We start from the raw sequence: 25,538 nt of genomic DNA on the forward strand, positions 1-25,538 counted from the left end.
GGAAAAAGGGGGAGGCTTGCAAGCTGAAGAACACCATCCCAACTGTGAAGCACGGGGGTGGCAGCATCATGTTGTGGGGGTGCTTTGCTGCAGGTGGGACTGGTGCACTTCACAAAATAGATGGCTTCATGAGGAAGGACAATTATGTGGATATATTGAAGCAACATCTCAAGACATCAGTCAGGAAGTTAAAGCTTGGTCGCAAATGGGTCTTCCAAATGGACAATGACCCCAAGCATACTTCCAAAGTTGTGGCAAAATGGCTTAAGGTATTGGAGTGGCCATCACAAAGCCCTGACCTCAATCATATAGAACATTTGTGGGCAGAACTGAAAAGCGTGTGCGAGCAAGGAGGCCTACAAACCTGACTTAGTTACACCAGCTCTGTCAGGAGGAATGGGCCAAAATTCACCCAACTTATTGTGGGAAGCTTGTGGAAGGCTACCTGAAACGTTTGACCCAAGTTAAACAATTTAAAGGCAACACTACCAAATACTAATTGAGTGTATGTAAACTTCTGGGAATGTGATGAAAGAAATAAAAGCTAAAATAAATCATTCTTTATACTATAATTCTAACATTTCACATTCTTAAAATAAAGTGGTGATCCTAACTGACTTAAAACAATTTTTACTAGGATTAAATGTCAGGAATTGTGAAAAACGGAGTTTAAATGTATTTAGCTAAGGTGTATGTAAACTTCCGACTTCAACTGTATATTTACAGTACCAGTCCAAAGTTTGGACACACCTACTCATTCCAGGGTTTGTCTTTATTTTTACTATTTTCTACATTGTAGAATAATAGTGAAGACATCAAAACTATGAAATAACTCATATGGAATCATGTATTAACCAAAAAATCTGTCAAAATATATATTTAGATTTGAGATTCCTCAAAGTTTCCTTGATGGCAGCTTTGCACACTCTTGGCATAAAGGACCTCCAGCACAGAGCTCAGCCTAGCCCACTGACAGCGCTGCACAGCCAAGCCCACTGACAGCGCTGCACAGCCTAGTCCACTGACAGCGCTGCACAGCCTAGCCCACTGACAGCGCTGCACAGCCTAGCCCACTGACAGCGCTCCACAGCCTAGCCCACTGACAGCGCTCCACAGCCTAGCCCACTGACAGCGCTGCACAGCCTAGCCCACTGACAGCGCTCCACAGCCTAGCCCACTGACAGCGCTCCACAGCCTAGCCCACTGACAGCGCTGCACAGCCTAGCCCACTGACAGCGCTGCACAGCCAAGCCCACTGACAGCGCTGCACTGCCAGGTATAAACACTGTTTACTCACAACCCCTAGAAGTTCCAGACAGTCTTGGATCAACCCACACCTCAACACCAACCTGTTGACAGATTCCTAAAGCACCAGCCCAAGAAATGTCATCACTAGCATTTCTCACTGCTTACTCTGTGTTCGCTCACACCGACACCCCCTCCCATCCCCTCCCCTCCTGCACCACAAACAAATCTACCATGCATGCTGTATCCCTAACCCCATCCATCACCAGCCCCCATTCCAATCACCTCCCGCCACAAGAACCACGCGCACCCTACCAGAACCCTTAAAACCATCACTATCACATGCTTCCGCTACTACCCTCTCATTCTGCTGATAGACCCTAACTAGCCTAAAGCCCAGGCCAACAGGTGTCAACACTAACCCTTCACACAGCCAAGTGCCGACCTGTAAGGAGGGTATTAATGTACACAAACAGACAGTTAAAATGTAATATGAGTATTTATGGTTACAGCTAGCTAGTAATGGACTGGCTGTGGAGGCATAACCCTCAACCTCTAGCATATAGAGAAGGGTAGTAATATAATCATGACACGGTCACACACATGTCTGAGTAACCTGTGTGTGTGTGTGTGTGTGTGTTCTCTCTGTGTTTATCAGCGGCAGGTACGCCAGAGTACACCCAGGTTCTAGAAGAAGAGGTAGCAGAGCTGAAGGCCAGGTGCTGGCGCATAGACGACCACTAGAGGGCGCCACCAGACCACTCAACACTGCTATCATTCTCCCGGCAACCACACTCACCCCCATCGACTCCGTCAACGCATACCTCCAGAACCACATCCGCTCCCTCAATGAGACATTTCAATAGTATACTATATAGTGGTACTAGGACAGAGATAATGGTGTCACTTGGCACACTTTATCAAGTTATGACTAGAGATCTGAGAATGGTGGTGACTCGCGTTTCAGTCTCCTGCTATGTAAAATACGTGTTATTTCTATTCATCAATGACGATAGGAATTTGTCTTGGTGTTGTAAGTATAAAAAACAACAACAACATACAACTCATAGCCATTGTCTACATGGTGTTTTCTGCAGGTGGTCTGTGAGTGGAGAAGGTGGCCAACGCTACAGCTCGGGCTAGCTAATCTGGAGGCTGCCCTGGCCTCGCTCATGTAACAGGTACTGACTCTCTCCAGTCAGGGTAACTCACCTGGAGGCTGCCCTGGCCTCGCTCATGTAACAGGTACTGACTCTCTCCAGTCAGGGTAACTCACCTGGAGGCTGCCCTGGCCTCGCTCATGCAACAGGTACTGACTCTCTCCAGTCAGGGTAACTCACCTGGAGGCTGCCCTGGCCTCGCTCATGCAACAGGTACTGACTCTCTCCAGTCAGGGTAACTCACCTGGAGGCTGCCCTGGCCTCGCTCATGCAACAGGTACTGACTCTCTCCAGTCAGGGTAACTCACCTGGAGGCTGCCCTGGCCTCGCTCATGCAACAGGTACTGACTCTCTCCAGTCAGGGTAACTCACCTGGAGGCTGCCCTGGCCTCGCTCATGCAACAGGTACTGACTCTCTCCAGTCAGGGTAACTCACCTGGAGGCTGCCCTGGCCTCGCTCATGCAACAGGTACTGACTCTCTCCAGTCAGGGTAACTCACCTGGAGGCTGCCCTGGCATCACTCATGCAACAGGACTCTCTTCATCCCAAATCCAGCCCTTCTTTAAGTTAAACTGCAGGCACTGGTATATGTTTAGGCTATTAATGAAGGACTTCAAAACAGTATTAGTAGCCATTATCCACCCGCAAACCCTCTCTCCCCAGGGGGAGGAGCTGCGTCTGGAGCTGGCCAATCAGAAGAGGAGCTGGCCATCTGAGGAGACAGGACTATGTTGGTGTCTGGTTGCTGTGGAGATGGAGCTGGAGGAAGTGAGGCAAGAGAAAGAGGAGTACCAGAAAGAAAGCATCCTGAACACTGTCGCCCTGGGTAACCAGGTAAGGCTCAAACATAAGACTTTTAATCAACCCTAAACAACCACATACATTTTAAACAAGAGTCAATGCATGTAAATAGCAACAAAATGTTTTTGCCGTTTTAATAAAAACTTTACTGGAATCCTCTGTCAGAACACTCTAATAATGAGATTTGAGGTCAGGTTATTGTCTGCTTGTACTAACTGACTTTACACTGCCATGACACAAATTGTTGTTGTGTACAGGTGTCTGCACTGAAGATGGACATCGCCAGCAGAAGGGATCCCATCGTCTGTAAAGAGGTAAACCATCTCAGCCAGCAGAAGGGATCCCATTGTCTGTGAAAAGGTAAACCATCTCAGCCAGCAGAAGGGATCCCATTGTCTGTGAAGAGGGAAACCATCTCAGCCAGCAGAAGGGTTCCCATCGTCTGTGAAAAGGTAAACCATCTCAGCCAGCAGAAGGGATCCCATCGTTTGTGAAGCGGTAAACCATCTCAGCCAGCAGAAGGAATCCCATCGTCTGTAAAGAGGTAAACCATCTCAGCCAGCAGAAGGGATCCCATTGTCTGTGAAAAGGTAAACCATCTCAGCCAGCAGAAGGGATCCCATTGTCTGTGAAGAGGTAAACCATCTCAGCCAGCAGAAGGGATCCCATTGTCTGTGAAGAGGTAAACCATCTCAGCCAGCAGAAGGGATCCCATTGTCTGTGAAAAGGTAAACCATCTCAGCCAGCAGAAGGGATCCCATTGTCTGTAAAGAGGTAAACCATCTCAGCCAGCAGAAGGGATCCCATTGTCTGTGAAGAGGTAAACCATCTCAGCCAGCAGAAGGGATCCCATTGTTTGTGAAGTGGTAGACATAGAGGAGGATTCTAAACACACAGTGTTGGTGGAGAATATGTTCCATGGTGTTGCTGTGTCTGTTGCATCCACTGTCCATATTCATGTTGGAAACAAGCAGTCGTATGTTGACCCAGAATCACATTTGTTTATTTTTCAAGCTATAACAAACAATATGTTACATGAAGCAGGTTTTTAAAGGACTAAAAAGTTTAGTCTGTTTCGTTTCACAATAAGTTAGGTGAATTTTAACCCATTCCTCCTGACAGAGCTGGTGTAACTGAGTCAGGTTTGTAGGCCTCCTTGCTCGCACAGGCTTTTTCAGTTCTGCCCACAGATTTTCTATAGGATTGAGGTCAGGGCCTTTGTGACGGCCACTCCAATACCTGGACTTTGTTGTCCTTAAGCCATTTTGCCACAACTTTGGAAGTATGCTTGGGGTCATTGTCCATTTGGAAGACCCATTTGCGACCAAGCTTTAACTTCCTGACTGATGTCCTGAAATGTTGCTTCAATATATCCACATAATTTTCCTCCCTTATGATGCCATCTATTTTGTGAAGTGCACCAGTCCCACCTACAGCAAAGCACCCCCACAACATGATGCTGCCACCCCCGTGCTTCACGGTTCGGATGGTGTTCTTCGGCTTGCAAGCGTCCCCCTTTTTCCTCCAAACATAACGATGGTCATTGTGGCCCAACAGTTCTGTTTTTGTTTCATCAGACCAGAGGACATTTCTCAAAAAGTACAGTCTTTGTCCCAATGTGTAGTTGCAAACCATAGTCTGGCTTTTTTATGGCTGTTTTGGAGCAGTGGCTTCTTCCTTGCTGAGCGGCCTTTCAGGTTATGTCGATATAGGACTCGTTTTACTGTGGATATAGATACTTGTGTACCTGTTTCCTCCAGCATCTTCACAAAGTCCTTTGCTGTTGTTCTGGGATTGATTTGCACTTTTTGCACCAAAGTACGTTCATCTCTAGGACACAGAACGTGTCTCCTTCCTGAGCTGTATGACGGCTGCGTTGTCCCATTGTGTTTAAACTTGTGCACTATTGTCTGTACAGATGAACGTGGTACCTTCGGCATTTGGAAATTGCTCCCAAGGATGAACCAGACTTGTGGAGGTCTAAAAAAGAAATCTGAGGTCTTGGCTGATTTCTTTTGATTTTCCCATGAAGTCAAGTGAATAGGCTCGTAGTTTGAAGGTAGGCCTTGAAATACATCCACAGGTACACCTCCAATTGACTCAAGTTATGTCAATTAGCCTATCAGAAGCTTCTAAAGCCATGACATCATTCTCTGGAATTGTCCAAGCAGTTTAAAGGCACAGTCAACTTAGTGTATGTAAACTTCTGACCCACTGGAATTGTGATACAGTGAATTATAAGTGAAATAATCTGTCTGTAATCAATTGTTGGAGAAATGACTTGTGTCATGCACAAAGTAGATGTCCTAACTGACTTGCCAGAACTATAGTTTGTTATCAAGAACTTTGTGGAGTGGTTGAAAAACGAGTTTAAATGACTCCAACCTAAGTGTATGTAAACTTCCAACTTGAACTGTATATACCGTAGGTGTCGTAAAAGAGTGTCGTAAACCATCACTCAGAACCACATCAATACATCTTCCTTTTTTTTACATTATTTGTTTTGCTGTTGTATTCAACAGCCAGGTGAAATGTTTGACGTCTTTCTTACAGATTTGAAATTAAAAGCACAGACGTGTAATTTTGTAGACCTAACCTCATCTATGCTTCGAGATCAATTTGTGTTTGGTATAAGTGACTCCAGAGTTAGAGAAAGATTGCTGCATGAAAGTGAGTTAAATTTGAACACTGCAGTAAAAATATGTCAGGCGAATGAGCTGGCACAATTGCATATTAAAACCCTTAGCTCCACACCAGTAAACACTGCTAGGGAGGTGGAAAGTGCAGCAGTTGCTTTTGTAGACTACGACACAAGGGGGCGCTATGAGCAAAGGAGCCACAAGCAAAATGACTGATCAAAGGAGCCACAAGCAATATAATTGTAACAGGTGTGGCACCAGGCCAGGAAGTGTCCTGCCTTTGGAAAATGTTGCAACAAGTACAAGGGAAAGATCATTTTGAAAAGATTTGTTTAGCATAGGACAAGTAGTGGAGACAAAATGTTCACACCATTGAAATGGAGGAGAATGAACAAAGTGATTTGTTTGTGGGCACTGTGGATTGCATGGAGGACAGGCAAGAACCATCACAGGTCCGTACTGTAGCTAGTGACCACTGGGTTGTACCATTCGTGGACAGTGGTACAAGTTTGACCTTCAAGCTGGATACAGGCGCTAAAGCCAACCTACTCAATATGATGGATTTTCATGAGCTAAAGCACAAACCATTCATCATGCAAGGGCTGTGGCTCTCAAAGCGTACAATGGCCAAGCAATTGAGACTAAAGGTTTGTATTCACTAACTGTAAAGTGGAAAACAAGAAGCCACACACTTATGTTTGTCATAGTACCAGAGGGGCGTGATTCTCTTTTGGGGGAAACAGAATGTGAGTTGTTGGGACTTGCTAAGCAAGTGTACACCATTAATGACTTGGACTGGCTGCACAGTGTTAAACGGTTGACAAGTAATTAAAATGGTGAGGAGATTGCTCAAAGATATTCAGATGTGTTCACAGGATTTGGAGGAGTGTCTCTCATTCACTCTATTACTCTCACAGAGAATGCCAAGCCAGTGATTCATGCACCACCCAGAGTTCCGGTGCCACTACAGAAGGATCTAAAGAAGGAGTTGGGAAGAATGGTGAAACTCAATGTGATCGTGAAAACAGAGGAGCCAACAGACTGGGTCAATTCCATGGTGTGTGTTTGGAAAAGGAATGGAGTTCTGAGAGTCTGAATGGACCCCAAGGACCTTAATAAATGTATCAAAAGGGAGCATTTTCAGATTCCCAAGAGGGAGGAGATAGTGTGTGAAATGGCTGGTGCACACTATTTCTCCAAGTTGGATGCAGCCAGCACCAAGCTTTGTAGAGTCAATACCCCCTTTGGAAGATATTCCTTTAAGAGGTTACCTTTTGGCATAAGATCTGCCCCTGAGCTCTTTCCCAAGGCCATGGAAAGGGTCATTGAGTGGTTAGAGTTAGTTTGAGTGTATGTGGAGGATTGTGTGGTCTGGGGGTCCACTATTCAGGAACACAATGAGTGCCTGGAAAAGACTCTGCAGAGGGTACAGAAGCATGGTTTGATGCTAACTCGGGCTAAATGTCAGTTCTGTGTGAAGGAAATCACATTTCTTGGGGATAAACTGTCCTCGGAGGGTGTGCAGCCTGATCATGCCAAGGTCAAAGCGGTGAGGGAGATGGCTAATCCTACAGATAGGAAATGTATTCAGCGTGTTTTGGGTATGGTTCATTATTTGGGGAAGTTTGTATCAAACCTGTCAGCTAAAACAGTGAACTTAAGGACACTTCTTCAGGACAAGACAGAGTTCTCATGGAACAGAGAACATGAAAGAGAGTGGAACAACGTAAAGAACATTTTGGCTGAAGAGCCAGTGCTAACTTTTTTAGAACCTGACAGGCCTACTGTCCACGGACACCTCCAAAGATGGCATTGGACCAGTGCTGTTTCAGGAGCATCAAGGTATGTGGAAGCCTGTGGATTATGCGGCCCTTCCTTTGACTGATGCTGAGAAGCGTTATGCTCAAATAGAAAAGGAGTGCCTAGGATTGATTGTGAGAAGTTTCACTGTTACATTTATGGCTTTCCAAAGGTGATTCTAGAAACAGACCATGAACCCCGTATTCCAATCTCTCAAAAAAATCTGAATGACATGAAATTTGAATGATTTTGTTCTAATTTATGTGCCTGGGTCAACTTTAGTGGTAGCAGATGCCCTCTCAAGGGCTCCACCAGTGGGTGTCCCAAATCAGCCTCAGTCAGGAGTCTATGGAGGAGGAGGTTGTCTTGCATGTGAATATGGCCAGGGAGTCACTTCCTGTTTCTGAGCAGCAGCTAATGAGAATAGCTTAAGAGACCACAACAGATCCCATTCTTTGCAAAGTGATCCAGAATCTGGAAAATGGCTGGCAAAAGGCTCTTGTAAGCAGTACTTCCCACTAAGGGCAGAGCTGTCAATGGAGTGATGTTGAAGAACAAGAGAATGGTGATACCTACTTCAATGCGTCAGGAGATGCTACAGAGTGTGCATGAAGGACATCTGGGAGCTGATTGACCAAATATAAATTCTGACATTGAGAAAATGGTGGGAAATTGTGATACATGTCTCAAATTTCATTATAGACAGCCCAAGGAGCTCATGGCTATGGGAGAGGTACCCACCACAGCCTGGAAGAAGGTTGGAGTTGACTTGTTTCACTGCAATGGTAAGGACTATTTGATGACTATCGACTACTTGTCAAATTACCCTGAAATTGCACTCTTGTCCAGCACAACAGCAAAGACTGTCATTTTGCACTTTAAATCATGTTTTGCTAGGCATGGGATTCCCCTAGTGGTGGTTTCTAATAGTGCACCTCAGTTTGCTTGCAGTGGGTTTGAGATGTTTGCAGAGCATTATGAGTTCAGACATATAACCTCTAGTCCTGTATATCCTACAAGTAACACAAAGACTGAAAAAGGTGTACAAATTGTGAAGAGACTCTTAAAAAAGGCAATAATTACATGGCACATGGTTTATGAACCAACAGAACAATATATGGGGCGTACAACAATCTCAGCTCTGTAGATTTTGCTGCGAAGAGACAGAATCAACAGATCATTTATTCTGGTATTGCCCCTATGTAGCTTTTTTCTGGTCACAGGTTCAGGAATGGTTTAAAAAATCACAACATGCATTTAAAATTAACCTTACAAATAGCAGTGTTGGGCGATCTGGAAAGCCATAGCCAGTCAATAAATAATATAATAATACTATTAGGAAAGGTTTTCATCTTTAGCTCACAATCTGTGGATACTATACGATTAGAAAGATTCAAACATTTTGTAAAACATCACAGCACAATTGAAAAGTGTGTGGCACATGGACATCAAACGAGGGTGTTTTATAGTGATAGGTGGGATGGGCTGAGAGTGGCTGAGGGTTGAGATTAAAGAGCTAATGTTTGGTAATGTATTATTGTTATGTGACTGCTTTATATAAAAGTACCATGTATGTCAAATGGACATGTAAAATCTATGTATATGTAGCAAAAAAGCTGTAAAAAAAAGATATTTGTCCTCTGAAGAGTGTTAATAAACAAGTTATTAAAAAATCTAAAAGGCAACACACAGTGGGACTGATCCATACTTGGCTTTATTGTCTTACAGAGCAGCGCCCTTGGAATGTGGCAGGTCACCTGCAGAAATCTTAATGGGACGCAAGTTACGTTCCAGGTTGCCCAGTTTCTGCCTGAATGACTGCCCATTAGCTGTGAAGAACAGAGCCCTACAGCTGAAGGCAAGACAAAAACTCTAGGACAAAACTGATAGTGTTGTCACCGTTAGCAGCTCAGGATTTGGTTTGAATTCGGAGGGTCTGGATTCATGGGATAGAAAGGCTACTGTATGGGAGGAGGGTCCGCCTCGGTCATATACATTCAGGACATAAGACGGGGCTGTGTATCGGCGCAATAGACAAAACCTTTTGAGAACACAGGACAGAGACATACTGCCACTGGACACAGAAAAAAGAAACAAGAACAAGTGGGGATGTGGCAGAAGGTACTGGGAGTGGGACAGAAACGTCGGACCCCTTGCCTCAGACCCTGCGCAGGTCTGAGAGGGCCAGCAGGCCTCCAGAAAGATTGAATATTCAGTGGTGATGTTTAATGGACCAAAGACTGACTCATTGAGCTGTTGGGGTTTGTTTTGATATTTTCACTATTGACTATTTTGAAACAGGGATGAATTGGTATTTGTGAATTGACATTGCTTATTGATGAAATGTGTATGTTTTTAAAATATATATACAGTTGAAGTCGGAAGTTTACGTACACTTAGGTTGGAGTCATTAAAACTCGTTTTTCAACCACTCCACACACTTATTGTTAACAAACTATAGTTTTGGCAAGTCGGTTAGGACATCTACTTTGTGCATGACACAAGTCATTTTTCCAACAATTGTTTACAGACAGATTATTTCACTTATAATTCACTGTATCACAATTCCAGTGGGTCAGAAGTTTGCATACACTAAGTTGACTGTGCCTTTAAACAGCTTGGAAAATTCCAGACAATTGTGTCATGGCTTTAGAAGCTTCTGATAGGCTAATTGACATAATTTGAGTCAATTGGAGGTGTACCTGTGGATGTATTTCAAGTCCTACCTTCAAACTCAGTGCCTCTTTGCTTGACATCATGGGAAAATCAAAAGAAATCAGCCAAGACCTCAGAAAATAAATTGTAGACCTCCACAAGTCTGGTTCATCCTTGGGAGCAATTTCCAAACGCCTGAAGGTACCACATTCATCTGTACAAACAATAGTACACAAGTTTAAACACCATGGGACCACGCAGCCGTCATACTGCTCAAGAAAGAGATGCGTTCTGTCTCCTAGAGATGAAAGTACTTTGGTGTGAAAAGTGCAATTCAATCCCAGAACAACAGCAAATGACCTTGTGAAGATGGAGGAAACAAGTACAAAAGTATCTATATTCCCAGTAAAACGAGTCCTATATCGACATAACCTGAAAGGCCGCTCAGCAAGGAAGAAGCCACTGCTCCAAAACCGCCATAAAAAAGCCAGACTACGGTTTGCAACTGCACATTGGGACAAAGATCGTACTTTTTTGAGAAATGTCCTCTGGTCTGATGAAACAAAAATAGAACTGCTGGGCCATAATGACCATCGTTATGTTTGGAGGAAAAAGGGGGAGGCTTGCAAGCCGAAGAACACCATCCCAACCGTGAAGCACGGGGGTGGCAGCATCATGTTGTGGGGGTGCTTTGCTGCAGGTGGGACTGATGCACTTCACAAAATAGATGGCATCATAAGGGAGGAAAATTATGTGGATGTATTGAAGCAGCATTTCAAGACATCAGTCAGGAAGTTAAAGCTTGGTCGCAAATGGGTCTTGCAAATGGACAATGACCCCAAGCATACTTCCAAAGTTGTGGCAAAATGGCTTAAGGACAACAAAGTCCAGGTATTGGAGTGGCCATCACAAAGCCCTGACCTCAATCATATAGAAAATTTGTGGGCAGAACTGAAAAAGCATGTGCGAGCAAGGAGGCCTAAAAACCTGACTCAGTTACACCAGCTCTGTCAGGAGGAATGGGCCAAAATTCACCCAACTTATTGTGGGAAGCTTGTGGAAGGCTACCCGAAACGTTTGACCCAAGTTAAACAATTTAAAGGCAACGCTACCAAATACTAATTGAGTGTATGTAAACTTCTGACCACTGGGGAATGTGATGAAAGAAATAAAAGCTGAAATAAATCATTCTTTATACTATTATTCTAACATTTCACATTCTTAAAATAAAGTGGTGATCCTAAATGACTTAAAACAGGGAATTTTTACTAGGATTAAATGTCAGGAATTGTGAAAACTGAGTTGAAATGTATTTAGCTAAGGTGTATGTAAACTTCCGACTTCAACTGTATATTACAAACATACATATAACCTCTAGTCCGCTATATCATAAAAGTAACGGAACAGCTGAAAAAGGTGCGAGACTCTTAAAAAAGGCAATTATGAATTGACATTGCTTGTTATTGAAATGTGTGTTTGTAAAAATAATATATATATATATATATAACACACATTTCATCAACAAGCAATGTCAATTCACAAATACCAAATACCGTTTTTCAAAATAGTCAATAGTGAAAATATCAAAACAAACCCCAACAGCTCAATGAGTCAGTCTTTGGTCCGTTAAACATCACCACTGAATATTCAATCTTTCTGGAGGCCTGCTGGCCCTCTCAGACCTGCGCAGGGTCTGAGGCAAGGGCTCCAACATTTCTATCCCACTCCCACTATATACTACCGTTCAAAAGTTTGGGGTCACTTAGAAATGTCCTTGTTTTTGAAAGAAAAGTAACATTTTTTGTCCATTTAAAATATCATCAATTGATCAGAAATACAGTACAGACATTTTTAATGTTGTAAATGACTATTGTAGCTGGAAACGGCAGATTTTTTATGGAATATCTACATTATCAGCAACCATCACTCCTGTGTTCCAATGGCACGTTGTGTTAGCTAATTTTAAAAAGCTGTGTTGTGATTTGTCGGGTGTTATGGTCAAGTTGTGATTGGTTGGGTGGTGTGGTCCAGCTGTGTTGGGATTGGTCGGGTGGGGTGGTCCAGCTGTGTTGTGATTGATGGGGTAGTGTGGTAGTGTTGACAGTTAGGACAGGAAGTATTCTCCCCTGTGTTGTTCTACCACCCCGCCGGGCACCCTGATCCCCGCTGCTCTGCGGGATTATGGGGGATTCAGCAAAGATCCCACGCAGCCCCAGGGGCCGGGGGAAAAATACAAACACCCTGGATGCCTCCTCTCACACATGCGCACACACACACCCCAACACACACACACACACACACACACTCACACATGCGCACACACACACACACACACCCCTACACACACACACACCTCTCCATTCTATTTTCTCACACTTTTATCTCTCTCTCTCTCTCTCTCTCTCTCTCTCTCTCTCTCTCTGTTCTCCAGTCTGCTCCCAACCCCTCCCTGGCCCCAGTGTCTATGGAGCCAGAGAGAGACCCATCCAGAGACACCCAGCACCAGCAAGGTTGACTCTCTTTCCTGGAACAACTGCGGTACCAGCTCAACACACAAGTCTGACTTCTCACCTCTGACCCCTAACGTTTGACCTCTTACCCCTTGATGTCAACGAGACGGCAGTGAGAAAGTGACATTGTCATATCTCAAGTTAGGACTCATAATGTAGTGCAGTACTCTGTGTGACCATCAGAGGGATCGTTTCTCTCCAGGAACTGCAGTAAGCCACGTTTCTCTCCAGGAACTGCAGTAAGCCACGTTTCTCTCCAGGAACTGCAGTAAGCCACGTTTCTCTCCAGAAACTGCAGTAAGCCACGTTTTTCTCCAGGAACTGCAGCAAGCCACGTTTCTCTCCAGGAACTGCAGCAAGCCACGTTTCTCTCCAGGAACTGCAGCAAGCCACGTTTCTCTCCAGGAACTGCAGCAAGCCACGTTTCTCTCCAGGAACTGCAGCAAGCCACGTTTCTCTCCAGGAACTGCAGCAAGCCACGTTTCTCTCCAGGAACTGCAGCAAGCCACGTTTCTCTCCAGGAACTGCAATAAGCCACGTTTCTCTCCAGGAACTGCAGCAAGCCACGTTTCTCTCCAGGAACTGCAATAAGCCACGTTTCTCTCCAGGAACTGCAGTAAGCCACGTTTCTCTCCAGGAACTGCAGCAAGCCACGTTTCTCTCCAGGAACTGTAGTAATCCACGTTTCTCTCCAGGAACTGCAGCAAGCCACGTTTCTCTCCAGGAACTGCAGCAAGCCACGTTTCTCTCCAGGAACTGCAATAAGCCACGTTTCTCTCCAGGAACTGTAGTAAGCCACGTTTCTCTCCAGGAACTGTAGTAAGCCACGTTTCTCTCCAGGAACTGTAGTAAGCCACGTTTCTCTCCAGGAACTGTAGTAAGTCACGTTTCTCTCCAGGAACTGTAGTAAGCCACGTTTCTCTCCAGGAACTGTAGTAAGACACGTTTTTCTCTAGGAACTGTAGTAAGACACGCTTTTCTCTAGGAACTGCAGTAAGCCGAGTTCCTTTACAGGAACTGCAGTATGCCCACAGAAAGCAGAGAAAGGGGGGTCCTAAATTGGTGAGGACTCTCTTCTCAGAGAGTGACAGCGGAGACAGAGACAGGGTCACCAACCCCTGGGGCCAGCAGCACAAGGAAAAAGACAGACGAGGTAACAATAGTAATATCTGTCTACACTGTCTGATACTACCTACCACCTGACTTGAGGACCAATGATTCAAGAGCTAGGCCTCTCAACTCACTTGATGAAAATACAGAGTTGATGTCTGGGCTATAAAGGCTTATTAACTTTAGCAATAGGGGAAACATTGCTCTGAAATCATACTCAGCTTCAACATTCTGGGCAAAATGTTTTCTCAACACTTTATCTTCACTTCTTTCTCTCCTCTCTTCCTCAGTGTCCTAGCACTAAGGAGGACACCCGTCCTCCTTCTCTCAGCCAATCACAGAGTTCCCTGCGGCTGGACCTCGGGTCATGACCCCCTTCCAACCCATCGGGTCCTCTGCTGCTGTTGTCAGTGGCTACGGAGAGGTCACTGAGGGAGATGTGGCAAATACTGGATCGAGACCTCAGCCCCTCCATACTCACACCCCGGGAGAGCTGCTCTGAGAGAGGTGAGATCTCTCTCACTTTCTTTCTTTAACTCTTCCTTTCTTTCTTTCTTTCATGGATTGACATTAAAGTCTGAAAAGCATTTGCCCATTGGGCAAGTCAGAAGTATTTTTTTGTTTGCCCAAAGATTATTATCACTTGCCCAAAAATCTTAATTAGCTATTTACAAGCAGAAGTGCCTACATATAGGGGTGGAATCAGAAAGATCACTACTGGAATTCTTAGTATATTGGTTGTTATCAGTAAAATAAATTCCCAGAGCAGGCTCAACTTGCCTGACAACCATGAATTCCATTAATTGTCTGTCTTTCACTTAAACAATGGGGAGGAACCAGTAAGATCAGAACCAAAAAGATATGATTTAGGCTCCTGGAATTCTTGACTTAAAAAAAAGAAAATCACCTGCCCTTAGGGCAATCTCACTTGGCCCAGGCAATAGAGTAACCCTTTATATCAATCCCTGCCCTCTCTTTCTCTCTCTTTTTCTCTCTCTGGGGGTACTCTGTGAGTCACACCATTATAAAACAACTTGTGTGTCTGCATTCTATTGGGCATTTAGCACTTAGCAGATTATCTGGCACAGGAAGTCTATTATTACTCTGTCACAACACACACACACACCCATACACACACACACCAAGGTTAGTGACATCTGCCATGTACATCAGTATGTATTAACAAGACCACAGACCGTAAGGCTCTTTGTATGAGATAATAATAGTGTTTATAATTTCACATAGCTGAGGTATAAGTAAAGACAGTGTGGCAGTCTGGCCACAGAGGAGGAGGCAGGTTGCCCAACTGGTGGCCTTGTGTCTGTCCAAAATGGCACCCTTTTCCCTATATAGTGCACTACTTTTGACCAGAGTCATATGGGCCCTGGACAAAATGAGTGCAATACATGGGGAATAGGGCGCCATTTGGAACATAACCTTGTGTCTGGGGCCAGATCACAGAGGTGACAGGGTGAAGGCTCTGACCAGGGACTGTTCTGCACTGGGAACAGTTTCTCAATCAGTGGACAGTGGAGCCACTCATGGTTTAGGACTGGCTCTGTTGACACTGGTGTTGTTTGCAGAGCTCAGGGCATTGGTCAGGCCTGGCTGGCACACACAGCTACTGCCTGCTGGAAGAAGTGCTGACTGATAGCCTGGCTCTAATGCCTCAGCAACAGCCACTGCAACAGGTCACAGACAGTAGTGAAGGTCATCCAACACAGTGTGTCCATCTTTCAGATCAGAGGCATTGCTTCACAGTTAGCCCAGCAGTAGACTGCCAATAGTTTCCACATTATGCTGAGTAAACGTTGAGAAGAAGATACTCTGGGGCTGGGGAGGATGGGGCTAGGAGGGGATGGGCTAGGAGGGGATGGGGCTAGCTAACTCAACTCACGCTGTACCTTGGTCTACCTTGAACGACGAACGTTACACATCGGCTACCGAGAGCGTTATCACTCAGTCATCCAGAACAGCTGGTGCTCTCGTGCCTGCTTCAGTGTTGCTTGCCTCAAAGCGAGCATAAAAGGCATTTAGCTCTTCTGGTAGGCTCACGTCACTGTGCAACTCGCGTTTGAGTTTCCCTTTGTAGTCCGTAGTAGTTTTCAAGCCCTGCCGCATCCAACGAACGTCAGAGCCTGTGTAGTAGGATTCAATCTTAATCCTGTATTGACGCTTTGCTTGTTTGATGGATTGTCAAAGTGTCAATATAGATAAGTAACGTTCATAAAGTTGAGAGTTGAATGAGATTGTTACTAACACTTACTTACTAATGAATATGTGCCATTTAGCAGACGCTTTTATCCAAAGCAACTTACAGTCATGCGTGCATACATTTTACGTATGGGTGGCCCTGGAAAGTATGTAGTACTGTCAGGAGAAGAGATTGCTAACAAAGGTGTTGTACAGTAGTATAAAGATAATGGAGATGGTGGTGTGATAAACCTCTGCCTCTCTGTGCTGTCGAGAGACATTCAGACAGGCACAATGTCAGCTCTGTCTCTACCCAGCCATGTAGGCTCTCTGCACTGCGGCCATTGTCAGTGGCAGTCACTTAGGCCTCATCCCCACAGATGTTTTCAGTGCTGCCCAGTACAATATAAAAGACTGATGGATCCATTCTGGTAGGCTAACAGAATTCAACACAATCAGTAACTGTTAGTACCTGTTACCAAATGATGCCTAGTGGTGCTTGATTGAATGAATACCAACGTACTTAGTAGGTAGAAATTACATGTAAATACCTAGTGATTTCTGTACTGTAAGTTAGAGTGCTAAAGTAATATCAGAGGCTGGTGCAGAAGGTAATGTCTTGGCAAGGCCACCAGGGGAGTGTTTCTGACAGCAGAACCAGTCTGTCACCCAGGTTAGGTACATACAGTTACTACCCGCTCACTGCTTAGGCCAGGGGTCCACCTGGCCTTACACCTCAGGAAGTAGAGGATTCATTGAAGTTTATATTGTATTTCCTGTCCCTGATGCTCACATTGAAAAGCACTATTTTGTGTGCCTTTTTCATGTTTTTCTCTCATTATGACAAATCTAGTGTTTTGTGGTCTTGTTGTACAGGTCCTGAACAGGTGTTGATATCTGTGTTGATTTCATAACAAATCATGAACTAGGGATTTTTTTTCAATAAAACATTAATAACATTTTTACATTTTCTGGAATGTTTGTGTGACACAACCAGTATTGATACAATTTTGACATAAAAAGGTACCTTATGAAATATGAATATGATAATAACACATTATGTGCATTTTTCTACATGTTGTCTTCAGGTTATCTTGGTTAGTATTTAGGTCAATAAATAAGTTAAAAAAAGACTAGTACAGTTTTCCTCGACATCTACCATCCTTCACATGCCATTTTCACCATTGAACTCTAGTAACCCCAACAGTCAGGCAACGTTTCTGATTACATCACCATCCTTGCTGCCCTGGCAACAAGCTCCTCCCCTCACTGTCATCACATCACCCTATCTCCTAGCAATTCCCTCACACCCATACACCCCTGCTCTGTGATTGGTTCATTTTCACATCTATAAAATATCACAACTAACTATTGGGTGCATTCGTCAATTCGACTCTGGAGTGCCAGAGGTATTTCGTAAATTCAGAGGGCACACTGGCCGCTCTGGCCGAGGAGTGGGGTTGATCCGAGCGTTCTGACCACACAACAGCAGTCAAGCACCCAAGCTAACTGGCTAACGTTGGCTAGCTTGCTAGCTACTTCCAGACACAAATGAAAGATCACCTCACTCTGACCATTACTCGCCCTAGCAGAGCTGTTTTAATGTTATCCAGAGCGTTGGTGACTGTAACTGTGCTGCTGGCAACAATTTAATTACGCTTTTTATTGCCGACGTTTACTGACACCGGCCATATTCAACGGGTGTTGAGCGTTCGTAAATGAATCAGTTATTCTGCGATCTGGCACACCCAGACGAGAGTGTTTTGAAACCGGAGTAGATAGCCAGAGTGAATTTACAAACGCACCCTATGATCACAGCTGTCAGGGTTTGGGTGTGAACTGACTACCACGTTTGTCAGCGCTAACTGTACCTTCACCACAATAACCCGTTTCAGGTGTGTTGATGTGGTTGCTCCAGTTCAACCTACAGAATGTCAGTGGCCTACTGACTTTGGTTAAAACTTCCAGTAACACTATATGAAAACGTACATGAATAAGCATTAATAAACTATTTTATAAACTACAAAATAAATACGTATTCAGTTATTCATTACAATTTTTACTCCTCCTATTACAATTCATGGACATTTACATTTTAATGTATAAAGCATTATAAGCAATTATAAACATTTTATAATGGATTATTCATGAAAGCCATTATAGATAGTTACCAAACCTCTTGTTAAACAATACAAAAGCCTCTGAATACTTTGCTTCCATAAAAATAAATTATTATCCCTCTGTTCACGAGTAACAATGGGAATACAATGTTTCAATGATTAAAAAGTGAATGTTATATATATATATATATATATGACTCCCTAAATTCGACCAGGTGACCGAACACATGCTTTGATATATAATTTGTACAATGTCAACCACAGCTGACCATACAATTGTTACTAATGATATTAAACATAGTATTGGCCTAATCTGCGCTAGTAGATTTCCAAATACATTACATATACTGTAAAGAATACATTGATTTACTCATTGATGATTAATAGGTTAGGGGAACAATATTTACCTGGTCTGGGCTAAATCCACCATTCTTTAATGGTATATCCATCTCCAATAAATTGCATTGCAAAAAAATCATACACATTCTGAATAAAAAGGGGGAAAAATCTAATTGATCAAGATTGTCAAATATGTGTTTCCCAAAGTCCATGGACTTTTGCAACCGCATGTGTCCTCCTTTCTGCCAGATTTCGAAATGAGTTATTGTTCAATCAGAGTGAAATCTGAACACAACTCAGGTAAGTGATGGTTCTACGCTTTGAACTTGAGTGATGAACTTGAACTTGGTTTTGGGTTTTACCAATATAAAAGGGCGGGGAAACCTGAGCTGGGTTACCGGTGTACTCAGATGATCCATCCAGTGCTACCCGAATGAACTACAGTAACCTTGCCATCCTGTCTCTTCCGTTTTTTTCTCCCGAATCCACAGAGGCGTTCAGCGAATCACCCCATCACTGGCTGAGACTGGCAGTCCTGCCTCGTTTCTCATTGGACTGAACAGCCCAGGGAAGCTGTCAGCCCATGTGGCGTGGCCGGGGAGAGCATGTCACACATTTAAATGAAATAGAGAAAGGGATTCATAGAAGCGAGAGAAATTAGAAGGGCTTGGCAGGGAACGGAAGCAGCGACACACACCGACACAGGCAAGCGCACTCTCACCGACGGAAGATAAGGGATTTTCGAGGAACATTTTGCTAACCGTTTCCTCACTAACATTTCGCAATCCCTTTGGTGTTTTCTACGGATATTAAAACACCTAACTACAGGTAAGTTGTTCTGATATTGCGAGAATTTCAATGCTTTACCGATGTTAGCTTGCTCTAGCTTCTTCATCACGATAGCCGGTGAGATGCCCATGATGACCGGCACAGTAGAAATAAACATCAACGAACTCGAACTGGATTTCCTCGATTTCACTTAGCTGGTTATTATCAGCTACACACTTCCTCGCTACAATGTTCATGCATTTTAGAGTTCTAATAGCTAGCTGATTAATTCCCAGAGATGGCGACGTTTTAGCGAGGATTACCATCTCAAGTTAAAGCCAATATGACTCCAGGTGATGCGGCAACCTCTGCTAGGGCTAGGCTAGCAGTTGTCTCTCTTGCTCAATAATAAAACATGTAGTCATCACTGCCTGGATGCCAAGTTAGCACGTTGTAATCAACTACTATTCACTGATGCCCTGGTCTTTCTGCTTGCTAGAGGGTTGTTAGCGTGTCTGGCCCTGGTGTGAATTTGGTAGCAGCACGAGCTACAGTAACAGGCTGCGTAGTTAACAGGTCTTGTCTGAGTAGTCGTGGAGGAGCGCTAAGGCCCAGTGATTGTCTAGGCCTACTGTACATAAAAGGGTCATTAATAATTCAAGAAAATGTCTTTCGGTTTTTTTCTCCAGCTGTGGTGCTGCCTGGGATGGTGTTGAGTTGGATGCCTATTGCCTACCTTGTGAGAGCCTTTTTGCTGATGCTAGCCTTTCTGATCCAATTCTGGTTCAATTTGTTTGCATGTTTGACATCTAGTCTGGTGGGAGCTGAGCATGATAGTTTTCTCACCCTCTTACTGTAATCACGCGATGAGTCATATTGTAAAACTCAGCGTAGCTATCCGTGTCTCTGAACACAATCACTTTCACTGTCAACTTCCACCCCTGTCAGCTTCTGAACTTTTACTTAATAAGTCCACAAGGGTCTAGTATGAATCTGAGTTTTGTGCCTAAGCCATTGAAAAAAGATGGCCAAATCTAACTGCAGATGAATACAGAGCAACACACAGACAAATATCAGAAATGGATACCAATGTTTGGTGAGGCTACCCATCCCAGTACCCTCGCTCTCTATACTCTCACTGAGTGAAGGAGCTGGACAGGAGCTGGACTGGAGCTGGACTGGTGAGAGGCAAGAGAATGCCCATTCTAAAGCCTAGGTGTGGAATTTACCATGCTGCAAGTGTGTGTCAAGCAACCTTTCCACATGTGACCTAGCTGGACAAATCACCAACAGAGCTCTGTCCTACCAGCCGATATGTTGGGTGTTTCTCAAGATGTTCATGTTACATGGCATTTGCAGACTGATGACATGCAGTGGTCTTTAGCCCTCCCGCTGAGACCGGTATTCTAGGCACAGGATGAAATGTCCTGGCCTTGAGAGATGTAGTCTATATCTATAGTGGAATTAGTCATGTTTCTCTGTATTACCCTCCCTGTGTTTTTCAGGTGTTTTAATATACAGCTTAAGTGACAAGTTGAGTCAAGTCGTGTACCGCTATTTTTATTTAACCTATTTAACTAGGGAAGTCAGTTAAGAACAAATTCTTATTTACAATGACGGCCTACCAAAAGGCAAAAGACCTCCTGCGGGGACTGGGGGCTGGGATTTAAAAAAATTAGAATAACATATAAATATAGGACAAAACACACATCACGACAAGGGACAACATTACATAAAGGGAGACCTAAGACAACAACATAGCAAGGCAGCAACATGACGACAACAACATGGTAGCAACACAACATGGTAGCAGCACAACATGGTAGCAGCACAAAACATGGAACAAACATTATTGGGCACAGACAACAGCACAAAGGGCAAGAAGGTAGAGACCACAGTACATCATGCAAAGCAGCCTATTTGAGACGGGTGAAACTATTACACAAGGTATATGGCCTAGATTTGAACACATTGTATTTTTGATAGATTGTCATCCATACAGATTCATTGTCATCCGTACAAGAACACCAATATTATTTTCCTGTACAGATGTTGGTCTGTAGCATGTCACTCCCTCATCAATTGAGTTGTTAAATTAAACAACATGGCTGTGGAGGACGGAGTGAGACTGCGGCAGACAGAGAAAAACGATAGAGAGACAGCGGGAGAGAGGGAAAAGAAGGGAGACCGAGACAGAGGGAGAAAGAGACGGAAGCACCAAGGGACGGGAGACAGAGAGAGAGAGACACACCCACAAGGGAAAGCTGTGTGCGGTGTTATCTATGGCATGGTGCCACTGTAGTTGTTATTGTGTTGCCTCAGCTAGGCCTATATCCAACACATGTAATCAATCAAGGCCCTGCCTCACAGTGATGTGATCCAGGTCAGGTAGATGATAATCCACCTTAATCCCTGTAAGCTATTTCCAAACCTGCTCCTACCCATCCCTCTGGCAGGAAGGGTGATCAGGAGGAGGTGTTTATACTGCTGTTTAGAGTGTAGCCTATTATTAGTGAGAAGGTTGGTTCTCTGAACGAAATGGGAAAGACGTGTTCAACAGGCCTCTTTTCTTCAAGCTCAAGGCCTCTTCTTCAAGCAACTGTTCACCTACAGCTTCTTGTTTAGCCTTCTCTCGTCCGTTGGATCTTGATTAGCCTACTTGTCTGTCTATTGTGATAGACAGGTAATCGGCTAATACAGCAGTGGTCTTTACTGAGCTGTTAGCATGGCGCTAAGGTGCGCGCACACACACACACACACACACACACACACACACACACACACACACACACACACACAGCCTATACATCAGGGATCATCAACTAGATTCGCCCGCAGGCCAATTTTTTTCTTGAGGGAATGATTGGGGGGCTGGAACATAATTACAAATAATTTTGGCTTCTTACAGTCAATTTGCAGTCTACAAACAGATAATGTTTGACTTAAACAATCATTTCAAACCTTGCTTACATTAGTATACGATTTGTGTCTCTCTCTATTATGCGGATGACTATTTGGGAAATGATTTCCAAAGTTAAAATCACCTGGAGCTGACTTCCTGCTGTTTTTAGTCCGTTATGTCCAATAATAAAAAAAATACTTTTTTGGGGAACCCTGCTATACATAGTAACAAAGGAGTGGAAAAAACATTCCATCTTTCACTCATCCCCTTCTAATTATCCCCTATTTTCTTTTGCTTGCTCTCCTCTGTCTCTCTCCGTCTCGTTCTCTCTGAGGTGTGAGAGTAAGGGACCCAGTGCCTTGGCAAGAGTTGAATAGGTTCCCATGCAATGCAGTTCTCAGACCTGTGTGTAGGAATGTGTGTCCATTTTGGCTGCTATTAGCCCTTTGAAAGCCGGTCAACTATTTTCTAAAGAGACTAGCTTAGGCCTAGTTCATTTCATTTGAATCCTCCTAAACAAGTTATTTTTTAAAGTTAATTTCACCTTTTATTTTTTTTACAGGCAAATCAGTTAAGAACAAATTCTTATTTACATTGACGACCTGTCCAACGAATCATTAAACAACACATCTATAAACAACAATTACACTATACGCCTATATTACACTATACACAGTCTACACAAAACTGTCTATGGCAGACTGACCAGATGAAAGCTATGATCCCTTATTGATGTCACTTAAATCCACTTCAATCAGTGTAGATAAGAGAGGTTTTTAAGCCTTTTTTTTAACTAGGCAAGTCAGTTTAAGAACAAATTCTTGTTTTCACTGACGGCCTAGGAAAAACGGGTTAACTGCCTTGTTCAGGGGCAGAACGACAGATTTTTACCTTGTCAGCTCGGGGATTTGATCTTGCAACCTTCCAGTTACTAGTCCAACACTCTAACCACTAGAGACAATTGAGACAATTGAGACATGGATTGTGTATGTGTGCCATTCAGAGGGTGACGGGGCAAGACAAAATATTAAATTGCCTTTGAACGGGGTATGGTAGTAGGTACCAGGAGCACCGTTATTTGCCAAGAACTGTAACGCTGCTTGGTTTTTCATGCTCAACAGTTTCCTTTGTCTATCAAGACTGGTCCACCAAAGGAAGGACATCCAGCCAACTTGACACAACTGTGGGAAGGAACATGGGCCAGTATCCCTGTGGAAGGCTTTCAACACCTTGTAGAGTACATGCCCTGACAAATTGAGGCTGCTCTGAGGGCACAATGGGTGGGGGTTATGCGCAACTCAATATTAGGAAGGTGTTCATATCGGAAGGTGTTCATATCGCACTGCATCTCGCACGGCTATTGGCTGATTGCTATGTCATCCTGATACTCTTACTGATACATGACCACAGCTCACAGGAAGCTGACTTCAGCCAATAACAGCGTGAGATGTGCAGATGTGCGAGATATGCAGGCATTTGTCCGAGGGTCAGCAGTAACACAGCTGCTCTATTTATAACCCTGAAATTACTATTTATAGTAGCCCTAACCTCTATCTGTATGAGTTTGACTGGTTCCTATTAATCTTCTCCTAGCTCTGTTTTTACGTGACCATGTGCCCTAGGCTTCTAGCAGAATGTAGGCCTAGCCACATCACATTTGAATGACAGCACCGCTTTGTACTGTTGGCCGTTTCCACGCCAGTAGGAGTGGATAATACACTACATGACTAAAAGTATGTGGACACCTGCCCGTCGAACATCTCATTTCAAAATCATTGGCATTAATATGGAGTTGGCCCCCCCCCCCAATCCACTAATTTGAAAGGGTGTCCACATACTTTTGTGTGTGTGATATATATTAGAGGTGGACCGATTTAATTAGGGCCGATTTCAAGTTTTCATAACAATCGGTAATCGGTATTTTTGGCCACCGATTTGCCGAACTTTAATATTTTTTTGTTTTTTTTGTGTATATATATATACATTTTTTTTTTTACACCTTTATTTAACTAGGCAAGTCAGATTAAGAACACGTTCTTATTTTCAATGACGGCCTAGGAACTGGGGTTAACTGCCTTGTTCAGGGGGGATTCGGGGATTCGTTTTTGCAACCTTCCGGTTACTAGTCCAATGCTCTAACCACCTGCCTTACATTGCACTCCACGAGGAGCCTGCATGGCAGGCTGACTACCTGTTACGCGAGGGCAGCAAGAAGCCAAGGTAAGTTGCTAGCTAGCATTAAACTTATCTTATAAAAAACTATCAATCTTAACATAATCACTAGTTAACTACACATGGTTGATGATATTACTAGTTTATCTAACGTGTCCTGCGTTGCATATAATCGATGCGGTGCCTGTTAATTTCTCATTGAATCACAGCCTACTTTGACAAACGGGTCTTGATTTAACAAGCGCATTTGCGAAAAAAGCACTGTCGTTGCACCAATGTACCTAACCATAAACATCAATGCCTTTCTTTAAAACCAATACACAAGTATATCTTTTTAAACCGGCATATTTAGTTAATATTGCCTGCTAACATGAAATTGTGTCACTTATCTTGCATTCATTGCACGCAGTCAGGGTATATGCAACAGTTTGGGCCGCCTGGCTCGTTGCGAACTAATTTGCCAGAATTTTACGTAATTATGACATAACATTGAAGGTTTTGCAATGTAACAGGAATATTTAGACTTAGGGATGCCACCTGTTAGATAAAATACGGAACGGTTCCGTATTTCACTGAAAGAAAAAACTTCTGTTTTTGATGATAGTTTCCGGATTCGACCATATTAATGACCTGAGGCTCGTATTTCTGTGTGTTATTATGTTATAGTTAAGTCTATGATTTGATAGAGCAGTCTGACTGAGCGGTGGTAGGCACCAGCAGGCTCGTAAGCATTCATTCAAACAGCACTTTCGTGCATTTTGCCAGCAGCTCTTCGCTGTGCTTCAAGCTGTGTATGACTTCAAGCCGGGTGGGTATAATTTGTGGAACGTTCCAACAGGAATCTATTCCGAAAACTTTGTAAATTACAAGGTTGCCAAATAACAACGCATACAAAGTTGTATAGCGGCAGAATAAGATACCGGGTAGGGAGTGGTCTATTTCATTGCGTTTTTCACTCATCACGTTTATTCCGAAAAATGTCTGTCCTCGCTCTGGTTGCCTATGGACAAACATTAAGAATAAGCTACGTGGTGAGTTGATGCCTATTCGGCAGCTAGTTAGCTAGGTTTGTATGCGTTGCTACTTTGTATGCGTTGTTGGTTGGCAACCTTTTACTTTATGT

At 43.7% G+C, this 25,538-nt stretch overlaps 2 protein-coding genes across 3 annotated transcripts in view; one reads left to right on the top strand and one right to left on the bottom strand.

Moving 5' to 3' along the window:
* LOC115152887 (monocarboxylate transporter 4) overlaps window positions 1–18,919 on the bottom strand; it is a 79,689-nt gene extending 60,770 nt beyond the window's left edge. For both annotated transcript variants that reach the window (XM_029697795.1, XM_029697791.1), the window contains exon 1: window positions 18,642–18,919. The gene's annotated coding sequence lies outside the window, so the exon portion shown is untranslated. The remainder of the gene's footprint in view (window positions 1–18,641) is intronic.
* A 186-nt stretch (window positions 18,920–19,105) lies between these two features.
* The window catches only part of LOC115152886 (fatty acid synthase), a 39,474-nt gene continuing 33,041 nt past the window's right edge, over window positions 19,106–25,538 (top strand). Inside the window, exon 1 of the mRNA XM_029697790.1 lies at window positions 19,106–19,401. The gene's annotated coding sequence lies outside the window, so the exon portion shown is untranslated. The remainder of the gene's footprint in view (window positions 19,402–25,538) is intronic.

Source organism: Salmo trutta, chromosome 18, assembly GCF_901001165.1.
Source record: "Salmo trutta chromosome 18, fSalTru1.1, whole genome shotgun sequence".
Classification (NCBI taxonomy): Eukaryota; Metazoa; Chordata; class Actinopteri; order Salmoniformes; family Salmonidae; genus Salmo; species Salmo trutta.